Genomic DNA, 23,434 nt, shown 5'->3' with positions numbered 1-23,434 from the left:
ACATTCAGGCAGTTCTAGAAGCCCTACCTCCAAGCCCGAGAAACCACAAAGCCTCTTAAGGAGACACAAGTCGAACATTCCCAACGTGCTCTGGCCATAAAAGCCCTCGACCTTACGGCTGGGAACACAGCTAGACTAGCTCACAGTTTTTCTCCCAAGAGGCTGCCTGCTCGTATCTGGGTTACCCGCCAACCTTCTCCCAGGAGGATGCTCCATGGGTAGCTCATCTAGCCTGTGGCGTGACCGGGTCTTGGTTCATTCACGCAGGGAGGCAAAAGTGGCACATACCAGGGCCACAAATAGGAGAGCAAACTTCAAACACTTTCCTAATGCGGGTGACCGCTGTGCCAACCTTTCTTCCTTGGGAGCAACTGGGAGTCCCGCGCAAAACTTCTGCTTGGATTCTTCGACATTTTTATTTCCCGTGTTAAGTAATTTCTTAAAGACTGTGTGTAAAGAAAACCAAAATATTCAACCTCGTTCCTATCTGAGGCTTACCTTTTTTCTTGCAGTTACTGGCATTTTTACAAACTGTTCCACCTTAAGCGCCTTAGTTATTTTGGCTTTTCCATAGTTTATGCACTTATTCATTTTGTTTTCCGTTAATGTGTTTATCAATATTCCGCAAAAGAAAAAAGGATCAATGTCCATCTGTTATGAGCAACACATCATGCCTCACTACTAAATAAGACTTTTTTGTCACTATCCTTAACAGTTGGAGGGGAGGTGGTTTGAATTCATGCTAGTAATTAAGCATATAGGGCTCTCTCATGGCGCAGAGAAGGTTAAGCATCTGGTGTTGTCACTGCAGCGGCTTGGGTCGCTGCTGTGGCACAAGTTTGATCCCTGGCCAGGGAACTTACACACGTCGTGAGTATGGGGGTAAAAATAGTATTTTAACAATTTTTTTTTAATTTCATACTTTTTAATTTTTTTTTTTTTTTTTTTGGCTGCACCTATGGCATATGGAAGCTCCCAGGCTAGGGGTGAAATTGGAGCTGCAGCTGCCAACCTACACCACAGCCGCAGCGACACAGGATCCGAACCAAATCTGAGACCTGCGCCACAGCCTGCAGCAACAACGGATCCTTAACCCACTGAGCAAGGTCACGGATGGAAGCTGCATCCTCATGGATACTAGCTGGGCTCCTAACCCACCCAGCCACAATGGGAAGTCCTAAAAACTTGTGATTTTTTTAACCGAAGTACAGTTAATTTACAATGTTGTGTTAGTTTCAAGAGCCAAGCAGAGCGATTTATACACATGTTATATTCATATTACATATTCTTTTCAGATTCTTTTCCATTACAGACATTCTTGCTTCAAGATGCCTCCTGGCCCGTCTGGCCCCAGGTCCCATTTGGTGACAAGAAGCTCGGTTCCCGAGATGCAGGCAAGGCCAGACCTCCACCGTGGAGAATGTGGAAATTTCAGGAAGGAAGCCACGCAGAAGACTCAAACTCTTCTCGAAAAGGAAATGACCTCCTTGGCTCCATTATTTTGTTTTCAGCAAAGTGAAAGTGATTAATCCACACTCAAACCAAAATAGTTTATACACAGAGTCTGCTGAGGGCTTTTTAATTATGAAATATGAAAGAAAAAGAATGTTCACTCGTCTGCTTTGGAATAACAATGAGCCAGGAAAGTGGGAATTAAACTGATCTTTCAAGAAGACTAGAAAGAAATGTCCCTCAAACTTAATTTCCACTCTTTTTTTCTTTTCCAAAAAAAAATTCCCATAACTCTAAACTAGCTGAATACCTCTTTCAAATGTCTTAATAGGAAAATTCCTGGGAGAGGAAGTGAGATCTTAGTGTCTGAGAAGTTCAAACGTAACAGTTGAGAAAAGCATCTAGCAGCCCGCGGTCCCCCTGAGACGGTGAAATGCCTCAACGGGGGCCCTTGGCACTTGGTCTTCACTTGGGGCGGAAGGGGCCAGACTGGAAAACCAGAGTCTGCGTGTGGAGCGAGGAAAAGTCAGCATCCCACTCGGAAAGGAGCACGAGTCACTTCACGAGTCACTCCTACAGCCCCGCAGCGGTGGGGACTCATGCAGGTGCTACATGCAGGCAGGACACCAGCCAGGAAGGGAGCTGGGGTCTGTCTGTACCGCTGCCCCTGAGCCCAAAAGCAGCCCCAGCCTCCACCCCCCCAACCCCATCGCAGATGTCCCGCTGGAAACTTGAGGCTGATGCACCCACGGTTCCCCCCAACGGGTCTAAAGGGAGAAAGGGCTTATACAGAAAGAAAGCAGGTCTTAACTAGGGAACATAATCTGACTCCATCCACACCAAAGAGGTACTTCCGAGCTCATCAGTCCCTCTTTAGCGTGGCCATTTACACAACCAATATGCCTTTATTAGGGGTCTCGGATGAGATGCTAAGGCTTTGCGCCAGGAGACACAATCTGAGCTGCAGAAGCAGGCGTGTGGGTTTGCCCTGGAGCACCCAGCACCTGCGCAGGAGCGTCCAGGCTGAAAAGCCACGGACTTTGCCTTCATCCCCTCTTCGCCCCCCACCCCCAAGCCTGGAGCCCCTCCCCCACCTCGCCTGTTGAGCCCTTCTCCCACCTCGCCAGGCAGAGCCGCCTGGAAGAACTGCTGACCCAGGCCCTAGGGGGCTTGGTCAGCACAAGCCTACAGGGACCCAGAAGGCAGCTGAAGACGTTAGAGGGATGGGCATTTGGGATGGACGGAAAAGGCCTCCAATTCCATGCACAGGAGTTGGGGCTTGATTCTGTAAGAGATGGGGCGTGAGAAGCAGAATCACCGAGCAAAGTCATTTGGGGAGTGTGGGAATGCACGCGTGCAGCACGCGGGCCAGTCGAAGGCGCCCTACGCCACTGACGAACGTGTTTATTACGAGGGAGACCGTGAGAGTCACTGCCACGTCCATGCGTCCACCCACAACCCACACTCCGCTCTCCAGACGATTTACTGACCGTCCATGGGTTACATTCGCCCGACCTGCATATCTGCAACCGAAGGTCATGTTTCACCCACGCAGAAGGCAGCCGACACCAATGCAAGCCTACAATGCCTTTAAGACAACGAGTGATGTTTGTTATCAGACAATAAAACCCATTACAGCACTTTTCCCGTTTTTAAGGGCTCATGCTTACATCCACAGGGACGTGTCCACTCCACTGCATTTCTCTCCAGGTGGGTATTTTCTAGCTTCCTCCAAACACAGACAAACGTACATAATCTCAGGTTAAACGGAGATACTCTATTAACACAAACATGCTACTATATATAAAATAGACAAGCAATGAGGACCTGCCGTACTGCACTGGGAACTCCACTCAAGATTCTCTAACAACCCAGGTGAAGAATCTGAAAAACCTCCCACCAGTCAGAATGGCCATCATTCCTAAGTCCACACGTAACAAATGCTGGAGAAGGTGTGGAGAAAAGGGAACCCTCCTGCACTGTTGGTGGGAATGTAAGCTGGTACAACCACTATGGAGAACAGTAGGGAGGTGCCTTGGAAAACTTCTATTCATAGAACTACCATTTGACCCAGCAATCCCACTCTGGGGCATATATCCGAACAAAGCTTTCCTTGAAAAAGACACATGCACCCGTATGTTCACTGCAGCCCTATTCACAAGAGCCAAGACATGGAAACAATCTCAATGTCCATTGAGGGATGACTGGAGTAAGAAGGTGTGGTGTATATACACATGGAATACTACTCAGCCATTAAAAAGAACAAAATCATGCCATTTGCAGCAACATGGCTGGAACCAGAGACTCTCGAAAGAGAAAGACAAACACCCTATGATATTGCTCTTAGCTGGAATCTAACATATGGCGCACATGAACCTTTCCACAGAAAAGAAACTCGGGGACATGGAGAACAGACTTGTGGTGGCCAAGAGGGAGGGGGAGGGAGTGGGATGGACTGGGAATTTGGGGTGAATGGATGCACGCTATTGCCTCTGGAATGGATAAGCAAGGAGATCCTGCTGTGAAGCACGAGTCCCTTATGACGGAGCCGGATAATGTGAGAAAAATGAAGGTATACACGTATGTGTGACTAGGTCACCTTGCTGTACAGAACACTGTAAACCAGCTATAATGGAAAAATAAAAATCATTATAAAATAAAACAAACTAAATAAAATTATCTTTAATTTTTTTTTTTTTTCTTTTTAAGGCCGCATCTGCAGCATATGGAGGTTCCCAGGCTAGGAGTCCAATCTGAGCTGTAGCTGCCGGCCGCACCACAGCCACAGTAAAGCCAGATCCAAGCCTCCAAGCCATGTTTGTGACCTATATCACAGCTCATGGCCAAGCCGGATCCTTAACCCACTGAGCAAGGCCAGGGATTGAACCAGCATCCCTGAGGATACAGGTTCGATCCCCGGCCTCGATCACTGGGCCAGCAGTATGTCATCGCTGCCGTGAGCTGTGGTGCAGGCTGGCAGCTACAGCTCCAATTGGACTCCTAGCCTGGGAACCTCTATATGCCACAGGTACGGCCATAAAAAAAAAAGACAGTAATGAATTTTAAAAAATCAAGCTTCCCTCCTTCCTTGGAGCTCGTCAGTAAGAGGCCAGGTGCTTCAACGCCTACACGCTGCCCCTGCTCCAGACCAGTGCCCACGGTGAGATCCCCAGCACGGGTCCTGTCTGTGGCCGGTCACACCTTCCTGCCTTCCTTCAACAGCTTTTTACTGAGCTCACACGCGGCACCCAGGCTTGGTCCCAGAACGAGGGCACAGGGACCTCCGCAGACTCGACGGCTACCCTAAGGGTACTTTCCGTCTCTGCCAGGAGACGAGCATCACATGACCAAATATGACAATGCGATCACTTCAGAGGGTGGCCACAAGACACTCTGACCATACGGGTGTGTGGGGGGGTCCCTATTTCAGACCCAGTGGTCAGGAAGGCCTCTCTGAGGAACACACTTGAGCTGAAATCCTAGGAATAAGGAAAAAACAAACCCAAAAAACCAGCCAAAGACAGAGAGAGAAGTGGCAGGTCGGAGGTGAACGGGTCTGAGGATGGGAGCCTGGCGCAGCCGCGGTGTGGGGACGGCACCTGCCGGCCAGGCTGGCATCACACCAGCAGGAAAGGCATCTGAATGGCAGTGCACCACAAGGCCCCCAGGTTTGAAAGCAGGGGATCCGAGTTTCCCCTGCTGCCACTGGACACAGATCAAACCAGGGCAGAAAAAAGAAAAGCAGGAGAGCAGGGAAGAGGCTTCGGTGGGAGCTGGAGGGATGACGCGAAACAGACTGATCACAAATTTGTGGATGGAGTCCCCACCGTGGTGCAACAGGATCGGCGACATCTCAGCAGCGCCAGGATGGAGGTTCAATCCCCGACCCTGCACTGTGGGTTAAAGGACCCAGTGTTGCCGCAGCTTCAGGGTAGGTTGCAACTGTAGCCAGGATCTGACCCCTGGCCTGGGAACTCCACATGCCACAGGGGAGCCAAAGAAAAAAAGAAGGAGGAGGAGGAGGAGGAGACATTTGTGCTCATACTGATCAGACTCAGCGATGAAGGGACTGGGGGCGAGAGAGGTGAGAGAGCAAAAGGAATCCAGGCTAACTCTCCTATTTAGTCTGAGCAGCCTGAGAAAAAGTGGGCCGCTGGGGTTTGGAGCTCAGAAGAGAGGCCAGGCCAGGGGAGTCAAACGGCAAAGTCAAAGGGAGCGGCTCTGCAGGGCTTTCTGCAGAGCCAAGAGAAAGGGTGAGATCCCCTGAAGAAGGAATGCACGGCACCAAGGGAGGAAAGGGTTCTGGGGTGAGCTCCAGGACGGGGGAAGGTCGGTTGGAGGAGAAGCAGCCCCAGTGAGGAGGCTGGGCAGGAAGCGCAGGTAAGCTAGGATTCTCGGATGCATGGATGCGTGGATTTATATGCAAACAATTACATAATCAGCAACGCAAACAGGACTATTTACTCAACACACCCATTCTCCTCTCCACCGACTTGGAACCTACATCCTTACAAGACAATATAACTTCTCTATCCTATTCCTCGGAGGACAGCAACAGATTCAACTACACACTAGATCTTTTTGTTTGATTGTTTGTTTCCTTCCACTTTTTAGGGCCATGCCTGCAGCACATGGAAGTTCCCAGGCTAGGGGTCAAATCAGAGCCACAGCAGCCGGCCTACTCCATAGCTCACGGCCACGACAATGGACCCACTGAGCGAGGCCAGGGATCAAACCTGCATCCTCACGGATACCAGTCGGATTCGTTTCCGCTGAGCCACAAGGGGAACTCCCACGCACCAGATCTTGAGTAAGAAATAGCCAAATAAGGGACTAGTAACTAGGATGCTCTGTAGTACATCCAATTAATGATTGAAAAAATATGCAAATCATATTGGAAAACCCTGGGCAAAGGGATCAGAAGCATTTTTCTCATTCCCATAAGCACTGGGCTATGACCACGGCTTCTTCCTCGAGCTCTGCATCAGTCTTGGCTAAAAAAGAATCTTGTAGGAGATCCTGCTGTGACACAATGGGATCAACAGCATTTCTGCAGCACCAGGACACAGGTTCAATCCCAGGCCCAACACAGTAGGTTGAGGGATCCAGCACAGGTCCCAGTTGCTAGAATCTGATCCCTGGACTGGAAACCCAAAGAAGGATGCTAAAGGTATGAAACCTTTCGATTATGGACTAAATCCTGCCTCTGCACTCAGACCACAGAGAAACAGCATTTTGTTTTTATGGTGGCAAAAAAAAAAAAAAAAATCACAAAGCGTTATGTGTGACCGGGTCACTTTGCTGTACAGTGGAAATTGATGGAACTGTAAACCGACTATAATGGAAAAAAATAAAAAACATTAATAAAAAAATCACAAAGCTTTACGACAGAAATAAAAGCAAAAGTAAACCAATGGGAGCTCATCAAACTGACAAGCTTTTGCACAGCAAAGGAAACCATTATAAAAAAAAAAGACAACTTACAGAATGGGAGAAAATAATTTCAAACAATGCAGTTGACGAGGGCTTAATCTCTAAAATATACAAACAACTTACACAACTCAACAGCAAAAAAGCCAACAACCCACTGGAAAAATGGGCAAAAGACCTGAATAGACATTTCTCCAAAGAAGATATACAGACAGCAACGAGCACATGAAAAAAATGCTCAACATCACTGATTGTTAGAGAAATGCAAATCAAAACTCCTATGAGGTAACACCTCCCACCAGTCAGAATGGCCATCATTCATAAGTCCACACGTAACAAATGCTGGAGAAGGTGTGGAGAAAAGGGAACCCTCCTGCACTGTTGGTGGGAATGTAAGCTGGTACAACCACTATGGAAAACAGCATGGAGGTGCCTTGGAAAACTTCTATTCATAGAACTACCATTTGACCCAGCAATCCCACTCTGGGGCATATATCCAAACAAAGCTTTCCTTGAAAAAGACACATGCACCCGTATGTTCACTGCAGCACTATTCACAAGAGCCAAGACATGGAAACAATCTAAATGTCCATTGAGGGATGACTGGAGTAAGAAGGTGTGGTGTATATACACATGGAATACTACTCAGCCATTAAAAAGAACAAAATCATGCCATTTGCAGCAACATGGCTGGAACCAGAGACTCTCGAAAGAGAAAGACAAACACCCTATGATATTGCTTTTAGCTGGAATCTAACATATGGCGCACATGAACCTTTCCACAGAAAAGAAACTCGGGGACACGGAGAACAGACTTGTGGTGGCCAAGAGGGAGGGGGAGGGAGTGGGATGGACTGGGAATTTGGGGTGAATGGATGCACACTATTGCCTTTGGAATGGATAAGCAAGGAGATCCTGCTGTAAAGCACGAGTCCCTTATGACGGAGCCTGATAATGTGAGAAAAATGAAGGTATACACGTATGTGTGACTGGGTCACCTTGCTGTACAGTAGAAAATCTTCAGAAAGCTGTTTATAGTGTAAACCAGCTATAATGGAAAAAACAAAAATCATTATTAAAAAAATCACAAAGCTTTAAAAGTCATTAGTGATATCTCTAAAAGACAACAGGATGTATGAAAATTAGAGTCTTTCCTTTAAAAAAAAAAAAAGGCATTGATAGTCTCATCTCTGGAAAAGGATTTTTCCATGGAAATGGAAAAGTAGAAATTTCAAAAGATGTGCTTTCAGATTTTAGGTAGGCATGTAACAAATCCGGAAGACGTTTGCCACAACCCTGTATCTTTTTTGTAACAGAAGGGCAAGGCTGGCAGGTCTATCAGATTTCTACTCTGAGTTGACACGGGCAGATACACCGGGTGTCAGAACTCCGTATCACGTGATCGGTACAATGTAATGCCTGAGCATAATTTCATATGCTGTTCTCCTGAGCTTTCTCATGAAAAGCAGGGTGATTTCTTGGGTAGCAGCAATTTACCTTTCATACTTCTGTAAGAAATCAAGGTGCCTGATTGCCCGAATAACACTGCAGGCTGTCAGAAGATCTCAGGGCTAGGAATTAGCATTTCAAAACCTTTTGAAACCAAGGGTAGGAGGGCTTTTCCCCTTCACTACTGACTCGGCTGGCTGCTAAGAAGGAAGTTGCTAAATGCACACCTGGAGAAGCCTGATTGCTGTAGGTGGACACTGGATGGGGGACGGGGGGAGACTCAAAAAATGTGTCCAACAGCTGGAGAAACATTCTGGCTCAATAATCATACAGCCTGACATTTCCAGAAAGGATCTGAGTTTAAACATTCTGCCCAAAGGCCCTTTAACCCATCAAAACATCCTACATGTCTCAACACTTGAGGCACAGAAATGATGTTTTCCCGGATTGCTTCTCTAGCCCTGCAAGGGGCATAAAAGTCTACTGCCTTTAATGCAGAGCCGGGGAGACCTTCATACCGAGAAAGTCTGTGGTCCTCAAAATAAAACAATGGGAGTTCCCGTCGTGGTTCCGTGGTTAACGAACCAGACTAGCATCCATAAGGATGCAGCTGCGATCCCTGGCCTCGCTCAGTGGGTTAAGGATCTGGCGTTGCCATGAGCTGCAGCTGTGGCTCAGATCCCACGCTGCTGTGGCTGTAGTGTAGGCCAACGGCCATAGCTCCAATGGACCCCTAGCCCCTGGGAACCTCCGTATGTCACAGGTGCGGCCCTAAAAAGACAAAAGAAGAAGAAAAAGGAAAAAATATATGCATACATATAACAATGGCCTCAATGACTTTTTCGTTAGTAGGCTAAACATCCCAGGCCAAAGATCTACTGAGATTTAAGACTGACTGAGGAGAAAGCCGCCTGATTTAATGAGTGACTGCTCTCCCAGCCACACCCAGTGGCCACCTGTTACACCGTTCCCAGGCTTGTCCCCTTCTAAAGACAGGTCCTGGTTCCACGACTCTTATGGTGGGTCTGTAAGTGGGGGTCGCAGACCAGCAGCATCAGCATCACCTGGAAGCTTATTAGCAGTGTGATTTCTGGGGCCCCCACCCAGACCAACTAGTTCCCAGGAGGTGGGCCCTGGCCCTCTGTGACTCTGCGGCCTGCTGACACGTGACAACCACCTGCCTAGGTAAATCCTACACCCCTTACCCTGGCCACTGTCTCGTGCCGTCTTGCCCGTGCCATCGCTGTGCTCCATTCCTACTGCTGTCACTGACCGCATGGTCCCTGAGAGGACCAGCTCCACCCTCTCCCTTTGGGCCACCGTCACTCACTGTCCTCCCTTGCCTAGAACCTGTCACCTTCCTCCTCCCTTCCTCCCACCGCCACTCCAGGCTTCCATTTTCCAGGAAAGGGAGCCCGGTAACCCAGACTGAGCCCTCCCAGGGCTTCTGCCAGGCCCGCTCCACCGCCCTGGGAACCGTGGGCCTCTCTGGCTTGGCCGGCGTGTCCCACCACTGCCACTGAACGTGGCGTCTTTCCTCGGTGCGAAGCAAGCCACCTAAGATGACTCAATTAAGGTAACTGCAGCAGAGGAGCTGCAAAGTAACGGCCTCAATTTGATGCTATCTCCTAAACCTTTGTTGCCGGCACCATGCCACCCCCCGGAAGGCTGCCTTGCTAATGACAAAATAGTTGTAAACAACCTGGTCTTCCACAAAGAGCGCTGTGACATCTGATGCTGTCGACCTCACGTGTCCCCAAAGCCACTGCGGTACCATTCACTTGGCAGTTAACACACTTCGGGCAAAGCATGTAAGGCCACCATATCAGTACACAAAGGACATTGTGGCCATGGAGACATCAGCCCCTGTGGCCGCCCCACCCCCACCCCCGACTGTGCCGATTCAGCGGGAGAAGAACAGCCACCGGCCGGGGAGTTAGGGTGTCCGCCCCTGGAATGACCTCAGTGAGCCGGGACCCTTGCATCTCCCCATTCAGAGAAAAGCACGAAATTCACTAACTTGAGATGTCCGGTTTCTCTTTCACGAGCAGTTATCTCCTGCAATTCCGTCTACCTGGTTTTTTGTTTTTGCAAAAACTCTTATATATCCTGGCTCCTCCCTTTGCTCTTTGGAACAGTCCCTCAGAGCCACCTTCGAGGCTGTCTCCTGGTCTTAAGTCCTCAGAAAGTCCCCTGAATCAAACCATTCCCAACTTTGAGGTTGTGCTTTTAATTTTTAGTCAACACCACCTTCTGCAGCAATGTGTCGTTTTTCCTAATCATTCTTTTTTCATTTTTTAAAGTTTCATTGATTTACTATGTTGCGATCATCTCTATACAACAAAGGCACTCAGTTATAATGTCCACACATCTACACTCTCTTTCAGATTCTTTTCCCACACAGATTATAGACAGACTATTGGGTGGAGGTCTCTGGTCCCAGTTGGCCATTCATCCCATAGACCTCAGTACACAGAGGTCCGTCCCAAAGCCCCAGTCCGCCCCCCACCCTCCTGTCCCCTTTGGTAATCATACGTTTGTTTTCAAAGTCTGGGAGTCTGTTTCTTGCTGGGTTTCAAGGCCTCTTCAAGGAGACAGACCTCGAAGCCTCCGGCCAAGACAAGAATTCCCAGACCCTTATCCTGGCCCCACCCATCGGATTGTAATATACGCTCCCCCTCCTTGAGCCACCTGGCCGACTCCTTCCAGCCCCCGACTAGGAAAGGTACCTGGCCCACTCCTCACCCCACCTCTCTAGAGGCCTTATATGCCCCCAACCAACCAGCAAGTGTATCGTTAAGACCCCTCTTTCCCCAACCAATCAGCAAGTGTATCGTTAAGCCCCTCTTTCCCCAACCAATCAGCAGATCAGCAGGTGTATCGCGAGACCTCTGCTCTCCCTGGGCTATAAAAACAGACAGGCCCACACGCTCGCCTGCTGAGCCAGCGGCATTTCTATTTTCAATAAACTCTTCTTTCTTTTCACCCAGAATTTCTTCTTCTGACCCTCGTGCACAGACCACGACATCTCTGTTCCTACCCTAATCATAATGGCTATTATGAGATATAAACATGCACGCACACACTGACCCCTTTTCATCAGCCTCCCCAAGGAGACCTCCTACCCATTAAGCAGTCACTTCCCATTTCCCCCTCCCTCCCTCCAGCTCCTGGCAACCACTAATCTCCTTACTGTGTCTAAGGATATTTCACCCCAACGTAATCATGTAATACGTGACACACTGTATCTGGTTTCTTTCACTTAACAGAATGTTTCTGTGGTTCATCCACATTGTAGCAGGTGTCAGAAAGACTTCCTTCTTTTTTTTGGTGACTGAATAATATTCCCTTATATGTGTGTACCCACACGCTCCGCCTCAAGCTGGGCACCGTCCAGCCCAGGTGCCTTCCCTGCTTCTCCTTTGCAGCCAGACGGGCCATCAGCCTACCTGAAACCCTCCAAGGGCTTCCCCAGGGTCCTCAGCATCAAGTCCAATTTCTGACCGCAAAGCCCGTCCCGACGGCTGTCCTGCTGCCTCCTCTCCACCACCCCTCCCACCCACCGCCCTTTTCGCCATCCCTCAAACCCAGGAAATCCCTTCCCGCATCTTGTTCTTTTGACCTTGCAGGCTCTCACCTCTGACCTCTACAAGGCTGCCTCCTTCTCGCACTCAGGTCTCAGCTCAATGCACCTGCTCAGGAAGCCCCCCTGGCTCCCGGCTAATGCCCCCTCCATGCAGGCCCTGCTATCATCACCCATCATTTCCTTCCGGAACAGCTGTCCCGTCCCCTCCCCCACCCCCCGCCCCGACCAGAACATCCACTTCGTGAAGCAGAGACCCTGCCTGTCTGCTGTGGTGCTTACAGCCTTCGAAACGGCCTGGACAGAGTGGGGGGTCCTGTGCCTAACTGTCCGCTGCACAAATGAAGGCGTGAACGCCTGAGAAAACGAGGAAGTGAATGGATGGGCTGGATGATGGTGGGCATGGTTGGGCGCCTGGATGCAGGAGTGCAGCGAGGCAGGGAGAAGGGCTTCAGACCCACCCAGTGACCCTCAGCTCAACCTGCCCTCGGCCCGAGGCAGGGGGCTGACACCCAGCCAACCGGGGTCCGACCTCCATGATCCACCTGCCCAAGGTGCTGCCAAGGAGACGTGCGTTTGGTTCTTCTTTTTCGTACCACCGTCAGACTCCCACTGTCCATCTGAGCCTTCATGGCTTTGTCCTCGACTTGAGGACACCTCACAACTACAGTTTCTTTCTTCTCCCCTTGTTTTCTCTATGGACAGAAACGCTCCGTTCGGCTTCCCTAAAGGCCGTGACAGCCCAAAGGGCCTCTGCTGAGGGGAGAGGTGGGTCCTGGTGGAGGGGCTGTGAGCGCTGCCCCCGGGCCTGGAGTCCCCTGCCACTTGGCACTCCCCCCCCCCCACCTCCCCTGGTCCTCTGGGTTCAGATACCAGCAGGTCCTCTCATCCTCCAGTTTCCAAGGCTCTCCCTACCTCTCTCTCTCCCCAGGGAGCTCCTCTATTTGTTTAAAATACTTTTCATTGCTGCATTTTTTAAATTTACTTTGCTTTTCTTCTTTTTTTTACAGCCACACCTGTGACATATGGAAGTTCTCAGGCCGGGTTGAATTGGAGCTGCAGCTGGGGCCTGCAGCCACGGCAACGCTGGATTCGAGCCACATCCGCAACCTGCACCTCAGCTTGCCACACCACCGGATCCCTGACCCACAGAATGAAGCCAGGGATTAAACCTGCATCCTTACGGACAGTAGGTCAGGCTCTTAACCCACTGAGCCACGATGGGAACTCCTCACTGGAGTATTTATTAAGCACCTGCTATGTGCCAGTGTCCTGCTGGGCCCTGAGGACACAAAGATAATGGCCAAAGGACTGTCCTTGGGGGGACTCCCATCTGCTTCGGGGGCTACTTAGGAAACAGGGCCCGCAGAGGTCCTAGAGCTGACACGAGACCTGCCCTGGACAGGGCACTGCTGCAGGGCTGTGTGTGCTGGGGAGGCGAGGCGACACAGGGACTTTTTTTGAAACGCTTAATTCATCGTACAGTAGCCGTCCATCCCGGCTTTTACAAACAGCTCTTCCAAACCTCACTGAGCTACCCGGCGGCAGCGGCGGGAAGGGCCCACTCTTGTCACCATCCCCCAGGGACTGGAAGAAATGGGGCTGGTCTGGGAGAAGGTTTAGGAGAAGGTTCAACAAACTCTTTCTGTGGAAGGGCCTGACACTAACTCCTGGAGGCTTGGCAGCCCGCAGGTTCTCAGCCGCAACTACTCAGCTCCAACTACTCAGCTCCGCCGCTGTGCGCAAAGCAGCCTCGCCCAGCCCCGAAGCGACAGGCGTGGCTGCGTTCCAGCGAGGGTTTCTGGACACAACAGGCAACAGGCAGAAGCGGGCCCACAGGCTGCAGTTTGCCAATGCCATTGTCCAGTTCAGCCCCGGACAGAGAGGATCACCTCCGGGCCTGGCTCTCATTAATCGAACCAATTAAACTAATAATCCACGTAATTAACAACAAACTCAGTGAAGTCACCCATTTCCTGAAACCGATGCTGCTCCAAAAGCGCCAGAGCCACGGCAGGGCCAGAGGGAGGTGAGGGGCAGGAAGAGGTACCCCGACCTCGGTGATGGGTGAGGCAGGATACGGGCGCACACCGGCGTTTGTGGCTTTACCTGCAGCACCAGAGTCTAAGGCGAGAACAGACCAGGTTGTTTCACCATTTCCTTACTGATAAGACGCTCAGGCTGTGTTCTCTGTCTCTCTCTTTGGGTGTATGTAGACATAGACACGGCTGCAGAGCTACAGATACAGCAATATAGATACAGTATGTAAAGACCGGACATATGCAACAGACACGCAGAGCTAAAAATAAAAATGATGACAGACACACAGATAGACAGACAGGCAGGCAGGCAGGTAGACAGACAGACAGACAGATAGACAGAACAGACAGAGAGACAGATAGATAGATAGATGATAGGTAAATAGATGGAGATCTGGGACGAGCACTTGCTGGTACCTTCCTGGGCACCTGTGCGTTTCTCCAGGGTGGGCACCGAGAGGCGGAACTCCTGGGTCACGGGGAAAACACATTTAAAAGACACTCAACGCTTGGAATGTCCCGATTACGCCTTGAGCTCTGGCTCACCCTCTTGCGTCCCTCTGGCCCCATGGGGAACCCAAGTGACAGAACACGGAGGGATCTATGTAAACACAGGGACTGAAAAACCACCTAAAGTGCCTGACCCAATGGGAAGCAAACACTAACTGCTTTGTTTTATTTTAAAATAATCCATTAAGAAACCACCCAGGGCATCCGCCCACGGGCTGCAAACGGGGGAGGGGGGGACAGGGCGGCAGGTGGAAGGAGCACCACCGTTGGGCCTGGGGCCCGGTCTCCGCTGTCAGCAGAACAAACGCCTAGAGGGAGCTGGCTCTTAGTGAACGCTAATTAATTTGGACCCAGGGTCAATGACGGGAGCAGGCCTGGGAGGGGAGCTCTCCTGAAGGTTCTTGGCATTCCTGGAGTCGGGGGGGGGGGGGGGGGGGGGGCGGTGTGCAGAGCTACAGGGATGGTCTGAGGACTTGGATTTCTGAATTCAAAGGCCAAGCCCAGCCTGGCCCTGGCCAGGTTGAGCCTTCCTTTGTGTCTGAAAACCCTTTTTGTTTGAAGTTGGTGTAACTCTAAGCGGCCTGCCAAGGAGAGCCTGTGAGAAAGCTCCCCAGGCCAGACGCTTCCCCCATCTCAGCCTCGGTCAAACCCCCGCCTTCTCCCGAGATGCACCTTTTCTCAGCTGCCGCCCAGGGTGCTGAGCCGGCTCCCTGCCAGGCCAAACAGCCCAGCCCAGAGGAACGGTTCTCTCGCTCCCAGGGCCGGAGAGGGGACTTGAGGCTGATGAGTGGGAGAGCCCCCCCCCCGAGCCGCGGGGGAGGGCTGGCATTTCCTGAGCAGCTGCTACACGCAGGCGCTGGACTCAGTGCTCTGCGTTCATCCTTTTGAAAAATTTAGCCTCCAACGATCTGCAGGCACAGCCCTGCTCAATCCCATTTCTCAGATGATGAGCTGAGGCTGAGAGGCTCCGGATCTGGATGGCAGGTGATGGCTGGAGGTGTCCAGCAGAGGCCGGTCCCATCCCAAAGCCAGCAATGTTTCTGCTCCACCAACAGTTTTCAAATTGGGAGCATCATGACACTATAGGGTGGCGACGTCACATGAATTTTTCAGTTTCAAATAATTTTAGACTTACAAAAAAGTTGCAAAACAATGCAAAGAATTCCTATGTCCCCTTTATTCCACTTTGCCCAATTTTTTTTTGAGGTGGTGGTGGGGGGCCTTGATAGGCAGAAGTAGTTGCTGGGCCAAGGACTGAACCTGCGCCACAGCAGTGACAATGCAGGACCACTGGGCCACCAGGAAACTCCTCCACATTCCCAGATGATAATGTCTTCCATAGCCATCCCACGGTGATCAAAACAGGAAACTGCAAATAACCACAAGCCTTATTCAGATGTCACCAACTGTCCCACTAATGTCCTCTTCTGGTCCAGGATGGAGCCGATCCAGCACCTGACACTGCATTTAGGTCTCTTGTCTTCTTTTTCTCCTCTAGGCTGTGACAACCCCCCAGTCTTTATTTGTCCTGGGTACTCTGGAAGAGTACTGGCCAGTTGTTTTGTAGAATGTTCCTTGTCTGGGATTATCTGATGTTTCTTTATGATGAAATTTAGGTTACATGTTTTCAGCAAGATCCCACAGACCCCCTCAGTGCTCAGCAGGTGACACATGATGTCAGGACAGCCCAATACTGGTTCTCTTAGTTCTGATAACTTGGTTAAGGTGATGCCTACATGGCTTCTTCACTATGAAGGCACTGTGTTTCCACTTTTAAAATTCTGGAGAGAAATTTTGATACTAATTTTCTATTTTTTACTTTTTTTTTTTTTTTTTTTTTTTTTGTCTTTTCTAGGGCCGCACCCACCACAAACGGAGGTTCCCAGGCCAGGGGTCTAACAGGAGCTGTAGCCACCGGCCTACACCACAGCCACAGCAACGCCAGATCCGAGCCGCATCTGTGACCTACACCACAGCTCCCGGCCACGCCGGATCCTTAACCCACTGATCAAACCTGCAACCTCATGGCTCCTAGTCGGATTTGTTAACCACTGAGCCATGACGGAAACTCCTATTTCTCACATATTTTCATTCACTAACTTCAGCAGACATAGCGATTCTCTATGATAACTATTATTGGGATTTTTTTTTCCCCCAAACAGTGATGGTCTATTTCCTTTTTTTTTTTTTTTTTTTTTTTCTTTTTGGTACATGGAGTTTCCAGGGATCAGATCCGAGCAGCCATTGTGACCTATGCTGGCAGCCGCAGCACTGCTGGGTCATGTTTGTCTATTTCCATCACTCTTTTTACACATATTAATGGGAATCCTACTAAAAGTGAAAGTGGGCAGTAGTTCTTAAACCTCTCCATGCACTTGTTTCATCTAGTGCATCACAGACTTCAGGCCCTACCCCCCGATATGTGACTTCTTTAACCCGAGCCAGGGGAATGCTCAGAAATACACATTTTCATAAACATTTCTCACTCCCCACAGGTTTGTTGTTGTTGTTGTTTTAAATTTTTTTTAAATTGCCACAAACTTGCTGGCTTAAAACCACACAAATTTCTTATCTTACATTTCCTAAATAGTTCAGGAATCTGACACGAGTCTCGTGGGACGATTGTCGAATGTCACAAGAGCTGCTTTCCCTTCAGAAGCTCTTGCGAATAACTCATGTTCTTGGGTCTTCTGGCTTCTAGACGTAACCCCCATTCCTTGACTGGGGGCTCCTCCAACACTGCTGGATCGCTCAGATCACACTCAAGTCCTTTTTTTTTTTTCCAATTTTCTTTAAATGAAAGTATATTTGATTTACAATGTCGTGCCGGTTTTTGCTGTACAGCAAAGGGACCCAGTCTTACATATATATACGCATTCTTTTATATATATGTATAAATATATATATTTATAATCTTCCATCATGGTCTATCTCAGGAGATTAGATATAGTTCCCCGTGCTATACAGGACCTCATGGCTTATCCATTCTACATGGAATAGTCGGCATCTCCTAACCCCAAACTCCCAGGCCCTCCCACCCCCTTCCCCTCCCCCTCCCCCCAGCAACCACAAGTTTCTTCTCTCTGTCTGTGAGCCTTCAAGTTCTTTTTAAACTAAAATATAATCCCCATACCATACAATGTACTTTTTTTTTTTTTTTTTTTTTTGGTCTTTTTGCCTTTTCTAGGGCCACTCCCGCGGCATAGGGAGGTTCCCAGGCTAGGGATCGAATCGGAGCTGTAGCCGGCCTACACCAGAGCCACAGCAACTCGGGATCCAAGCCGCATCTACAACCTACACCACAGCTCACGGCAACGCCGGATCCTTAACCCACCGAACAAGGGCAGGGATCGAACCTGCAACCTCATGGTTCCTAGTCGGATTCGTTAACCACTGTGCCACAACGGGTCCGGGGAATGATTTTCTAAAGTGACTACATCACTTCACATTCCCACCAGCAGTGGAGGGATGAAAGTTCCACTGTCTCCACACTCTTTTCAGCCCTTATTATGTTCTGGATTCCAGCCACCCTAGGGGGTGTGCAGTGTTATCTCACTGTGATATGATGACATTTCTCTGATGGCTTAGGATGCTGACATGGTTTTGTGTGCTTACTGGCCATATGTCTATCATCTTTGGAGAATGTAGGTTCAGGTCCTTTGCCTGCTTTCAACTTTATTTTGCCTTTTTGTTGTCGAGCTGTAAGATTTCTTTATATATTATATTCTTTATCTAGTCTGGACCTTATCAGATACTTGAGTTGCAGATGTTTTCTCTTGTTCTGTGGGTTATCTTTTCACTTCCTGGGTCTTATCCTTCGAAGCACAAGTTTTAAATTTGGATGAAGTCCCCTGCATTTGTTTTTTCTTTAGTTCTACAGAAAACTGCGATGTAGGCTGTCTACAGACACACTCCAATAGGCTGATGAAGATGCTACTTTACACTTTTAAATTTTGTTAGTAAAAAATTGTTCACCATCTCTCGACCGTATCGTCTCTGCCAGATCTCCAGTCACGTCTCTTTCTCATTCCTCTTGTTCTTTACTGGTGCCTTCTCCGTTTTCTCCTCGACTCATTTTTCCAGATACTTGTTTCCTGTATCCATCTTCCCAAACAACCAACTTTTGGCTTTGGTTGATGTCTCCGTTGAATATCTGTTTTCTAGTTCACTGACTTCCGTTCTTATTTTGATCTCCCTCCCCCCACCCCCACCCCTGACGCCCGATTTGTTCTGGCGTATTCCGTTCATTTTTTTCCAACTTCCTAAATTAGACACTTAGCTCATTAATTTTCAGCCTTTCTCATGGCTCTGGTATCCTGTGAAACACATGCCTCTCTTCAGCATCGCCTTCTCCTTCGATGGATTAATCACACCTTGGCAAAAGACTGAGAGCACACAGAGGCAGGCGTGGAAGCGGTAACCCACCCATTCCCATAGGTAGCTGCCTATGGAAATGCTCTTTTGGAGAACCCAGAGCTCCTGGGGGCTTATTCCAGAGCCAAACCCAGCCATCGGGGTCATATTTCATTCCAGGAGGTGGCACCCCATGTCAGGGAATCCTGGTGGCCTCACCATCTTGTCCTTGCAGACTGCGTGCTATTTCAGCACGTCTCCTTTGCCAGGCCAAGAGGCAATAAGGCAGATGCTCCCGTAAAGATAGGAATGAGCCAAAGCAATAAACCCGGCCCCAGCTGTCAGCTCAAACTGCTCCCGTTTCAACTAGGAAGCATCCTGTCCTTTTCTTTGCTTCTAGGCCTTACTCTTGGTGAATTTCCTTCCTGGCATCCCTGAGTGGAGAACCCCAGACCCATCCCCATGGAATGGGAGTACCGAAACGGACGGGGACTCATCTGCCAACTCCCTCTTTTGGCCACAGAGGATACCCAGGCTCAGGTGGCTTCCGTTCAAGTTCATGACACAGTGCATTTTTTTCCTGACATCAGTATAAAACCACCGGCTTGGCCCTATATCATGTTCTGCTCTGAACTCTACATTTCAGATACCATTCTGTAAGCCCTGCTTTGGCTTTGTGTTCACTTGCTGTATATGGTTTAGCACATCTCTTACTTTTTAAAAGCTTAGAGGAATGTCACTTAATTTGTTAAACACTGAAAATGATATTGTTAGAGACTCCCATTAACACTGTCTATTTGTCACAGCAGCACTATTCACAGTAGCCAAGACATGGAAACTACCTAAATGTCCATTGACAGATTAACAGATTAAGAAAATGTGGCGCCTATACACAATGGGAATACCACTCAGCCCTAAAAAAGACCGCAATGATGCCATTTGCAGCCACGTGGATGGAACGAGAGATTTTCATATTAAGTGAAGTTAAGAGAAATACAAATACCATATGATATCAATTATGTGTGGAATCTAAAATATGGCACACTGGAGTTCCCGTCGTAGCGCAGTGGTTAACAAATCCGACTAGGAACCATGAGGTTGTGGGTTCGATCCCTAGGCTTGCTCAGTGGGTTAAGGATCTGGTGTTGCCGTGAGCTGTGGTGTAGGTAGCAGATGAGGCTCCAGTCCCGAGTTGCTGTGGTTCTGGTGTACGCCGGCAGCTACAGGTCCGATTGGACCCCTAGCCTGGGAACCTCCATATGCCACGGGAGTGGCCCAAGAAATGGCAAAAAAGACCCAAAAAAATAATAAATAAATAAAATATGGCACAAATGAACCTATCTACGAAACAGAAACAGACTCACAACCACGGACAACAGACTTGTGGTTACCAAGGTGGAAGGGGGAGGGAGCGGGATGGGCTAGGAGTTTGGGGTTAGTAGATGCAAATTATTACATTTAGAATGGATAAGCAATGGGGTCCTGCTGTAAGGCCCAGGGAACTATATCCAATCTCTTGGGACAATATGAGAAAAAGAAATGTATATATATGTTTGACTGGATCACTCTGCTATCCAGCACAACATTGTAAATCAACTATACTTTAATTTTTTTAAGTGCATCAAAAAATATAGTCTTTTTGCTCCAAGTAGGCAAAAAAAAAAGATACAGAGTATTTGAAGAATATAATCAGTATGATTGATTTTGATAAATATATTGAACTCTGTGCCCTAAAAACAGGGTCTTCTTTCAGTTCCCATGGAATAGCAACAGACATGACCTTACACACACAGACACAGACAGACAGACACACACACACACAAGATTATTTTAAAACAAAACAAGAACTGTACTAAGTGTGATAATAATAAATTGGATATTAATAACAAAATGTTTTTCGGGACAATACTCTGGAAATGAAAATCCAATTCCAAAATAACTCCAGAGACAAAAAGAATATCAAAACCACAAGGACACCACCATTGGAAAAACAGTAATGGTGAGAGCAGTGCAAATCAAAACTAAGGGGAAGTGGTCAAAGCTACTCCACGAAGGAAAAGTCACTGCCTTAAATGGTTGTACTGCTGAACAGGAATAACAAAACCATGGTATTAGTTGAACTGAGAATGCAAGTAATAATATTAGCAGGACCACAAAAACTTAAATAAGAAATCAATAAAGATAAAAGAGACCCATCATGGCTCAGTGGTTAACAAATCCAACTAGGAATCATGAGGTTGGGGTTCGATCCCTGGCCTTGCTCAGTGGGTTAAGGATCCGGCGTTGCTGTGAGCTGTGGTGTGGGTCACAGATGCGGCTCAGATCTGGCGTTGCTGTGGCTGGGGCGTAGGCCGGCTGGCTACAGCTCTGATTCAACCCCTAGCCTGGGAACTTCCATATGCTGCAGGAGTGGCCCTAGAAAAGGCAAAAAGACAGAAAAAAAAAAAAAAAAAAAGAGAGCGAAAAGAGAAATTAGAAAACTAGAATAACATTTTAAAACATTCAAAAAGAAATGGCAGATGCAAAATAGTAGAGCAGAGCTCTGGTTCTGAGAGCAGAGAGGTCCTGTCTGAATTATAACTCTGGGCTTTGCAGCTGTGTGACATCAGGCAAGGGAAATGCCTGAACTTCTCGACCATCTGCAAATGGGAGTACTACTACTCAATTCACAGAGCTATAAAGACTCTAAAAATTAGTGCATACAAAGTACTCAGCACAAGCCTGGTACACAGTGAGTCTTCAACAGATATTATAAGGCGATATTACTCTTACTTTCAAAAACATCAAACAAACCTAGGCAAAGAGGGAGTGAGGATAAATATTCATTATCAGAAATTAGAAAGGTAGAGCCGCATATGAAAGTTTTTAGAAACACTTTTAGTGATTACTATATACAACTATGCTTAAAAAAATGAAAATCTGGGTAAACCATTATTTTCTTGGAAAATAAATTACCAGATTTGACTCAGAAAGCAGTTGAAAAATTCCTGAATAAACATATAAGCATGGAAGAAATTGAAATGGTTATCAAATAACTCCTTCCAAAAATGGCACAGGGCCCAGATGGGCTAATTCTAGCAAGTCTTCAAGGAACAGTTATTTCTCATGCTGCTTAAATTATTCTAAAGCATAGAAAAGAACAGAAAACTCTCACTTTCATTTTATAAAGTTAGAACAGCCCTGATACAAAAAGCAATAAAAAAGAAAAAAGGTCAGATTACACTTTTTAATAGATACAAAAATCAAAAATAAAATATTAGCAGAGAATAATACATAACCAAAGAAACTTTATTCCAAGAATGCTAGAACAGTTCACATTGAGGAAATGACAAAACCACACTGACACGCCACTTCACATTCACCAGAATGGCCATAATCGAAAAGAAAGCATGTAAACACTGATGAGGATGTGGAGAAATTGGGATCTTCATACATTTCAGGTAAGAATGAAAAATGGGACTGCTGCTTTGGTAAGCAGTCTGGCAGTTTCTCAAAAAGATAAATACAGAGTTACCATAAGACCCAGCAATTCCACTCTGAGGCATACACCCAAGAGAATGAAAACACAAAACCATGACGAAGCCTGTACATTTATGTTCATAGGAGCATTATTCCTAAGAGCCAGAGAGTGGAAACCATCCACATGTCCGCCCACTGAAGAACGAATAAATAAAATGTGGCCTATCCATGCGATGAAATATTATTCAGCCATAAAAAAGGAATGAAGTACGGACACGCGCTATAACACGGATGAACCATGAGAACATTCTGCTGAAAGAAAAGGCCACATATTGTATGATTCTATTCCTATAAAATGTACAGACCAGACAGATCCACAGAGATCGAAAGTAGATTAGTGGCTGCCTAGGGCTGGGACAGTGACAGGTGGGAGGAAGCAAGAATTGACTGCTCATGGGTACGAGGTTTCTTCTAGTGCTAACAAAAATGTTCTGAGATGAATTTTGGTGATCACTCTATAAACATACTAAAAACCAGTGAATCGCATGCTTTCACTGGGAAAATTGCATAGTATGTGAGTTATATTTCAATACAGCTATTAAAAATTTTATAAAATCAATTAATGTAATTAATTGCATTAACAGTCAAGGCAGAAGTATTGTATGATCATTTTGATTGATATCTAAAAGATTAACACTCTACATATTTTTTTTAATTAATGGCCACACTCACGGCATATGAAAGTTCCCAGGCCAGGGACTGAATCCGAGTCACAGCTGGGGCAACACCAAATCCTTTAACCCACTGCACCAGGCTGGGGGTCGAACCCACACCTCTGCAGCAACCTGAGCCCCTGCAGTCAGATTCTTAACCTACTGCACCACGGCAGAAACTCCAACATTCCACATATCCTTCATTTAAGCCCAGAGGTTAAGGATCCAGCACTGTCTCTGCAGTGACACCAGTTTGATCCCTGACCCGGCATAGTGGGTTAAGGATCCAGCACCCATGGCCGGGAACTTCCATATGCCACAGGTGTGGCCAAAAAAAAAAAAACATTAAAATTAAAAAAAAACAACAAGGGAGTTCCCACTGTGGCTCAGTGATAACAAACCCGACTAGTATCCACAAGGATCCGGCTTCAATATCTGGCCCCACT

The 23,434-nt window shown here is 47.8% G+C and overlaps 1 protein-coding gene and 1 long non-coding RNA gene across 7 annotated transcripts in view; both read right to left on the bottom strand.

Moving 5' to 3' along the window:
* The window catches only part of NTN1 (netrin 1), a 241,409-nt gene that overhangs the window by 146,453 nt on the left and 71,522 nt on the right, over positions 1–23,434 (bottom strand).
* Positions 904–10,030, bottom strand: LOC146398399 (uncharacterized). 2 transcript variants are annotated; one of them, XR_014821867.1, is made up of 2 exons: positions 4,479–10,030; positions 904–4,192 (listed from the first exon to the last, which is right to left on the bottom strand). It is a non-coding gene; the product is annotated as an uncharacterized LOC146398399 (long non-coding RNA). The 2 variants fall into 2 exon arrangements; XR_014821866.1 differs by having other exon boundaries at positions 4,485–9,136.

Source organism: Sus scrofa, chromosome 12 (genome assembly GCF_054392235.1).
Source record: "Sus scrofa isolate SSC_HxYL_T2T_F1_AM1 chromosome 12, Sscrofa_HxYL_maternal_Yorkshire_Landrace_v2.0, whole genome shotgun sequence".
Classification (NCBI taxonomy): Eukaryota; Metazoa; Chordata; class Mammalia; order Artiodactyla; family Suidae; genus Sus; species Sus scrofa.
The sequence above is the reverse complement of the archived record's forward strand: the minus strand, read 5'-3'. Positions and strand labels throughout refer to the sequence as shown.